The 7,524-nt window shown below is 34.2% G+C and overlaps 1 pseudogene; it reads left to right on the top strand.

The window, feature by feature from the left end:
• Positions 1 to 3,379: 3,379 nt before the first annotated feature.
• Positions 3,380 to 4,859, top strand: LOC148630278 (uncharacterized; annotated as a pseudogene).
• Positions 4,860 to 7,524: the final 2,665 nt, after the last annotated feature.

Here is a 7,524-nt window from a genome sequence, read left to right on the forward strand (position 1 = left end):
CAGGGACCAAGGTCCATTAGTCCATCTTGGTACTAAGATGAAATTTTAGGCCTACTTAAGGACTATCGATTCCTAAAATATTGGGAATTTCCAAATCTTCCTGTGTCGTTGAGAAAATTTTAAAAAGGGAGCCCCCCCTTACCACTTATGTACCAAATTTGGTGTGGGGTGGCAGGGACCAAGGTCCATTTATCCATCATGAGACTGAGATGAGATTTTAGGCCTACTTAAGGACTAATGGGCCATGGGCCAGCCAACAACACATAAGTTAGTACATAAGTGGTAAAGGGACTCCCTTTTTATAAATGTTTCAGCGACAGAGGAAGATATAGAATTTTTTAATATTTTGGGAATCGATAGGGGGCCTAATTTAGTGCCCAATCTTTCAGGCTTTGAACACTGTGGTCGTATCATGCTGCGTTTGGCGATTTTTTTAAAAAATTTAAATTGTTTATAGGACAAAGGAAGATATGGAAATTCCAAATATTTTGGGAATTCATATTCTTAAAATCTCAGTCCCTAGATGAACTAACGGACTAATAGACCTTGGTCCCCCGGTTGACTTCGAATTTGGTTATTTTTTTCATTTTCGAAGTTTTTTTTATTTTTTTGCAGAAGCGATACTAGAACTTACCCATTTTTACAAAAACGAGGCGAAGTACATGTATCTTTGGTTGCATTATAGGTCACCAGTATGTGGAAGCTAGCAGGGACCCAGGGGTTAAATCCTAAGCCCTCCGTATAAATTGAACTTGAATAAAAGTAAGTATCTGAATGAAACAATTCGTTGTTTTGACTGCAAGAAAATATTGATACAGATTTGTATTAGAAAAAGGAGTTGAAAAAATAAACTACACATATTTAATTCGTCATGCTTGAGATTCAACTGGGTATTTAAAGGAGTTATTTTGGTAACAAATTTGTATCTTTTGTCAGAATCTCTTCCTCAATACATGTACAACGGAAAGTTTGAAATGCTATCAGCCCTGGAAAGTATCTTGAATAGTTTACGTTTCTATTTATTATAAAATATTTAAAAGAGTTACCATGCAATTTTATATGCCTCATATTATTGAAATCAAAGATCTGCCTGTGTAACAGTACATGTAACTTTTTGTTTCATAAATTTTATTCATTAGATTTTTTCTAGTCAAATATCCCGTAAAACTTTTCACAACGTTGGTACTATTTACATGTACCCTTTCCCCTGTTTCTAACCCGTGGGGAAAGTTCAAAGAAAAATGAATTTATCAACTGTGAAAATTTATACCTTCATCTTTAAGACGAGTTGAATAAAAATCAGACAGGTGTTACTTCCAGATACATGCATTGACTTCATGCATTTATTTGTAATGTTTATTTTTGAGAATTTACAGCTCTGTCAACACAAATTATGTTGCAGAAATGTCATTTTGAACAGTGAAGTGCACACAAATTTTAAATCTTCCAAATAATTCAAAATTCAGGCAAATTTCGTGTAGTGTACCTTATTATTAAAATGACATTATTTGTCTTTTAAAGTTTTAAAAGAAATTTTGAAGTTTATTATTAGTGACAGAGTTTTTTTCCTATTAGCATAATGACTTTTAAGGGAGACAATAAGCGAAATTATCATAGTTCCCAAGATCAAAGTATTTTGTTTATTGTCATTCAAAACTAATTGTTTATTATACTTAATAGTCTAGTTCTTAGGATTAAAAGATAATTTTCAGAGAAATATGCACGTGTACATGTTGAAAAAGTAACTGCACGGGCGCTGATTTATAAGGGCCACAATCCCCCCTTTTCCCTTTAAGTTTTTCATTTTTTTTTTTCTGAAATCTTGACTTTGTAAAAACTCTAACCAACATAATTTTCTTACTTAGCATTTTTATTATGCCCCTTACCTGAAATCCTGGATCCACCTCTATTGCGTATTCGATACATTAGTTTATTATACTAAACTTATTATTTTTTTTTCCATATTTCATAACATCATTCCAAATGTATAAGTACGCCATTGTGAACAGATTTATGTTCTATCATTATTTTTATTTTCTGCACGCAAAATATTAAGAATAGCGAAATCGATTCGCGTCTTTCAAATTTTAAAATTTTTTGTTTGAACGCACCCAAATCTTATGAATATTCATGAATATTATTGACGGCTAAGTTATTGACGGCTAGCTTCCATGCGGGCTGGTATTGACGGCTAGCTTCACGCTGGTTGATTATCATTGGTTGAATTAATCACTTATGAGAATTTAAAACTAACTATAAGGGAAAGACGACAATGGATCATAAATAAAACAGCCACCTTTCAAAGGCATGTAACTAATTGACAAACACCTGGCTTCAAGTATCTATAAATCTACATGTCTTCTTACAATATATATAAAAAAGTTTTCTCAATATGACACATTTAAAATACATTTCTTTGCTGTTGGAAACTTTTATATTCCAATACCAATGGAGCAAAAACGTGTTCAGTATTATCTTAATCTGCTCTTGGGGCGTTTTACCGATAAGGTTCGACACACCCGGTATAGTTATGGTCTTGAAACGTTCTACCAATAAGGTTCGACACACCCGGTAAAATTATGGTCTTAAGACGTTTTACCGATAATATTCGATACACTTGGCATAGTTATGGTGTTCAGATGTTCCATCTATAAGGTTCGACTCACCTAGTACAGTTATGGTCTTGAGACGATCTACCGATAAGATTCGACACATCCGGTAAAGCTATGGTCTTGGGACGTTCTACCAATAAGGTTCGACACACCCGGTATAGTTATGGTCATGGGACGTGTTTCCGATAAGGTTCGACACACATGGTTTAATTATGATCTTGAGCCGTTTTATCGATAAGGTTCGACACGCCGGTGTCTTCCACCTATTCCCACTTTTTAAAAAAACATTATTCCTCCTATTCCCACATACAAGTTTCTTTGATGTTTTGATTTGTTTTTATAGTAATTAAGCCCTACATAAATGACACCTTCTGTTTACCTGTGTTTACCTTTATTTTGCAATTTTTGTGCATATTTTATATTTTTACATAAGTATGAAAGAGAATGAGATTTAAACAAATGGAACATAAATTTAAGATTTTATTATAATATGCGATATGATATTTAACAAAATATAAATATTATCAGAAACTGAAAAAAAACTAGACCAGAATCTAGACTTTTTGATGTAATTAAATTACAGCTTTCTTATTGATTAAATAATTATGAACTGGCAAAGCTGAGAAATATTAAATGTTTCATTGCAAGCTGGTGTACTGATTTGACAGATATGTACTCAGCTGAGAACCCCAAGCTTCATGAACTCCAAGCCAATGTTTGGCTATATATTGTTGTCCATTCCCAGTTTTTGTCATTAAATAGTTACAATGGCTAATGCAATACTACAAGTGAAGTTCGTTACAAACTGACTTGGCAACCAAAACCTAGTACACAATGGCTTTAAGTTTCAAGCAAAAAACAGAAGGGGTGAAAGGGCTTACTGGAAATGTTCTATTGCAAATTGTCCTGCTACAATTAATACATTAAACAATATACCAACCAAAGTATCAGCAAATCACAACCATGAGTCTGATAACGTGCAGTTGAAGGTAGATGTAGTCCTGCAGAGCATGAAAAAACGTTGCATAGATGAGCTCACTCCAGTTCCCACTATCTATGAAGAAGAATTAGTAAAACTCAGAACTGATGAATGGAATGACGACACACAAGAACTAGTGGAAAATATTCCTACTTTCCCATCTTGTAAATCAGCCATGTACAACAAACGCAAGAAAACTTTACCAGTTTTACCAAAGACCGCTGATGACATCAACATCGATGGTATTTGGACACAGACCACAAAAGGAGACCCTTTCCTTTTAGTGGATGACAACACAGTTGGACGCATGTTGATAGTCAGTACACACAAGAATCTAACACACTTAGCAGCTGCAGAAACTATATATGGTGACGGCACATTTTATACATGCCCTACTCAATTCTACCAACTGTACACATTCCACGCAATGGTTGACAACGCAATGTATCCGCTAGTGTACAGCTTACTACCAGCCAAGAGCGAACTTGTATATACCAGATTTCTTACTTTACTCAAAGATTTATGTCAACAACATCAACTGCAACTTCAACCTACTACTATCTTTCTGGACTATGAGGTCACCATACGCAACGCAGCATACTCCATCTTTCCTGGCATCAACGCAAAGGGCTGTTTTTTTTCTCTATACTCAGAGCATATGGCGAAAAGCTCAGGAAACAGGTCTACAAGTGCCTTACAAAGAAGACAACAACATCCGCCAATTAGTACGTCGTGCAGCTGTGTTACCACTCATACCCACTGCTCAGGTCGAAGACGTATGGTTTAATGCCCTTACTGATATAGATGATGTTGAAACAAACGCCAACTACGTTCCCTTCACTGACTATGTAACAACTTACTGGGTAGAGCAGACCAGACACTTATGGAACCACTACACAACAGAAGGTCCAAGGACAACCAATCACTTAGAAGGATGGCATAGTAAACTTAAGAAACATGTTAAACATCCACACCCAAACATATTCAGACTCATAAAACAACTGAAACATGAGGAAGCCATCCATGACTTGACTATGATTCAATACGCAGCTGGTGGTAAAAGAGCAGTACAAAAGAGAAAGTATGTAGACATCAACAACAGGTTAGCAGCACTCAAAACCAGACATCGTAACCAGGAAGTCACAACTGTCCAGTTTGGTGATGCAGCTTCATACCTTCTGCACCTTGACTAAATTGATGAACTGTTAAATTGTTATGTGAAAACAAAATTATTGTGTATGTTTAATATATATGATCTAGTGCTTAATATCGTAAAGACTGGTTGAATGAATGTGTTTAAACTGATATTGTTACTTTCTTATGTCTTATGACTTATGTATATCAAAAACTACTGATTCATTAATATACATTATGTATTCATATATATAACTGTTTATTTATATTTCCTTAAATTAAAAAGTATAATATTCAAAATTTACTCGTTTCTTTTTTATTATATTTATGCAACAAAATGGAAATTCACTGACAAAATATATCATTTACCTGTCATTAATTACAAAATCAATTAACACCTAATCAAACATTGTTTATACAGTATAATCTACACTATTTTCCACCTATTCCCACATGAAAATTTACCTTTTTATTACCTATTTTATAAAAAGTGGGAATAGGTGGAATGAACCGACACGCCTGGCATAGTTATGGTCTTCGTGCGTTCTACCGATAATGCTCAACACACCTGGTATAGTATGGTGTTGAGAACTTCCACCGCTAAGGTTCGACTCACCTGATATGGTTTAGGTCTCGAGACGTTCTACCGATAAGATTCAACACAAATGGTAAAGTTATGATCTTCAGCCGTTCTACCGATAAGGTTTATATCTATAGGCCTGAGACAATCTACCGATAAGGTTCGAAACCTGGTGTAGTTCTGGTTTAGAAACGTTCTACCGATAAAGTTTGACTCATCTGGTATAGTTATGGTTTTTAGACGTTCTACCGATAAGGTTCGACACATGGTATAGTTATGGTCTTGAGGCGTTCTATTGGTTAGGTTCGACACACCCTGTATAGTTATGGTCTTGAGACGTTATACCAATAAGGTTCGACACACCCGGTGTAGCTATGGTCTTGAGACGCTATACTGTTAAGGTTCGACATGCCTAGTATAGTTATTGCTATTAAGATATAGTTAAATATCTCAAGAAACTTACATGTATTTCCAAGGTATCGATACTGGTTTTTAGATAAATGGGTAATTGTTGAAACATATTCCTAGTATTTTTCTCACTATTCGATAAAAATGAGCTGTAAACATCTCTTCAGAATAACTTTATTGTTTATACGATATTTTTTAACATGTTCTTCAGAATTACTTAACACGATAGTTGGTGTAATTTCTTCTTAAGAATATTGGACTCCGGTGGCTCCTAACTAAAATGAAAGTTTATCATAAAGTAGGATATGTTTCTTAAAAAAATCAGTTCCTGTAAATTGGGTATTTTTGTTTATAAGAAAGGGCTAATTCCCAAACACAATGCTGTACTCTTGTCTCCTACACAGTATTTATGAACCGCGGGTTAACGCAGGGCTTTGTACAATGCAAAATGGTTATGTAAATCATGTATCAAGAAAGATCACTCTGAAATCCAATAAGGGTAACATCTGTAATTGAAGAATATCAGTAATTAGGTATAATATTCTCTAGAAAAGGTACATATTATGCTAGTAAGTCTAGAATTGTGCAACAGACAAGAAAAGCGATGTTTTATGTATTACGTAAAGCTATACAATTTTACTTACTTATAGATATATTGTTACAACTTTTTGAATCTATCGTTGCTCCATATTATATGGTGCTGAAGTTTTGGGTTACAAAAATAATGACGTTGTTGCATTTACAATTTTGAAAATATGTTATGAAAGTTAAAAAAGTACACTTAATTGCATTGTATTTGGTGAACTTCTGTATGTTAATATTAAGGCCAGAATGGCAGTTTCTCTGGGTAAAACACTTCTGTATGTTAATATTAAGGCCAAAGTAGAAGGTTTTCTGGGTAGAACACCTCTGTATGTTAATATTAAGGCCGAAGTAGCAGATTTTCTGGGTAGAACACCTCTGTATGTTAATATTAAGGCCAGAGTGGCAGGTTTTCTTGGTAGAACACCTCTGTATGTTAATATTAAGGCCAGAATGTACAAGTCAGAGTTTGGTTTTGAAGATTGCCTAACAATATTGCCCATTGATTTAAGAATACATTTATGTACACTTAGATGTGGTAGTCATAGAATGCTTTTGAATGCGGTAGATTTTTTAGTATAGATCAGAAAGACTCTTGGATGTACCGTAGGTGAACTATGGGAAGAGTTTTATTATTGAACGTCGGAATTATTTAACTGTTGACATATGTAAAGTAAAAAAAATCTAAACAAAAGTTTGAATAGTTAATGAGAATCAAGGATAAATATATTCTTATAGGATTATCTAAATTCTGTAAGATTATCAAATCAGTTTTCAGTTGATATTTACGTTCCCACATTAATAGATTATTTATACATGTATATGTAAACATATTCATGCATTGTTTCTGTGAAACCGTTTATCTTTGTACTATCGTGCCTCGTGTGAGGACTCTAGTGTAATACACTATTTTAATGTTTCAACGTACCGAACACTATTCCGATCCATAATCAAGTCAAGTCCAAAAGAAATCTGACAAATAAATATTACACCACCGGAACAGCTGGTACAACGACAGTCCAGACTTAATACAGGCATTTCAAAGAAATGAGAAAAGCGGGTGTTATATTCTTTTTCTCTTCGAGTTTAAACAGCTGATCGTGACGTATCATGCCAGTCATACGTCGCAACCAGGTGTGAAATTTAGGTCATTTCAAAACAGTACAAAACAGTATAAACAAACTGCAAGAAATAATCACCAGTTGTTCTCGATATAAATAATTATTTTA

This window comes from Perna viridis, chromosome 1 (genome assembly GCF_037379345.1).
Source record: "Perna viridis isolate PV_CMFRI_1.1 ecotype Kerala chromosome 1, ASM3737934v1, whole genome shotgun sequence".
Lineage (NCBI taxonomy): Eukaryota > Metazoa > Mollusca > Bivalvia > Mytilida > Mytilidae > Perna > Perna viridis.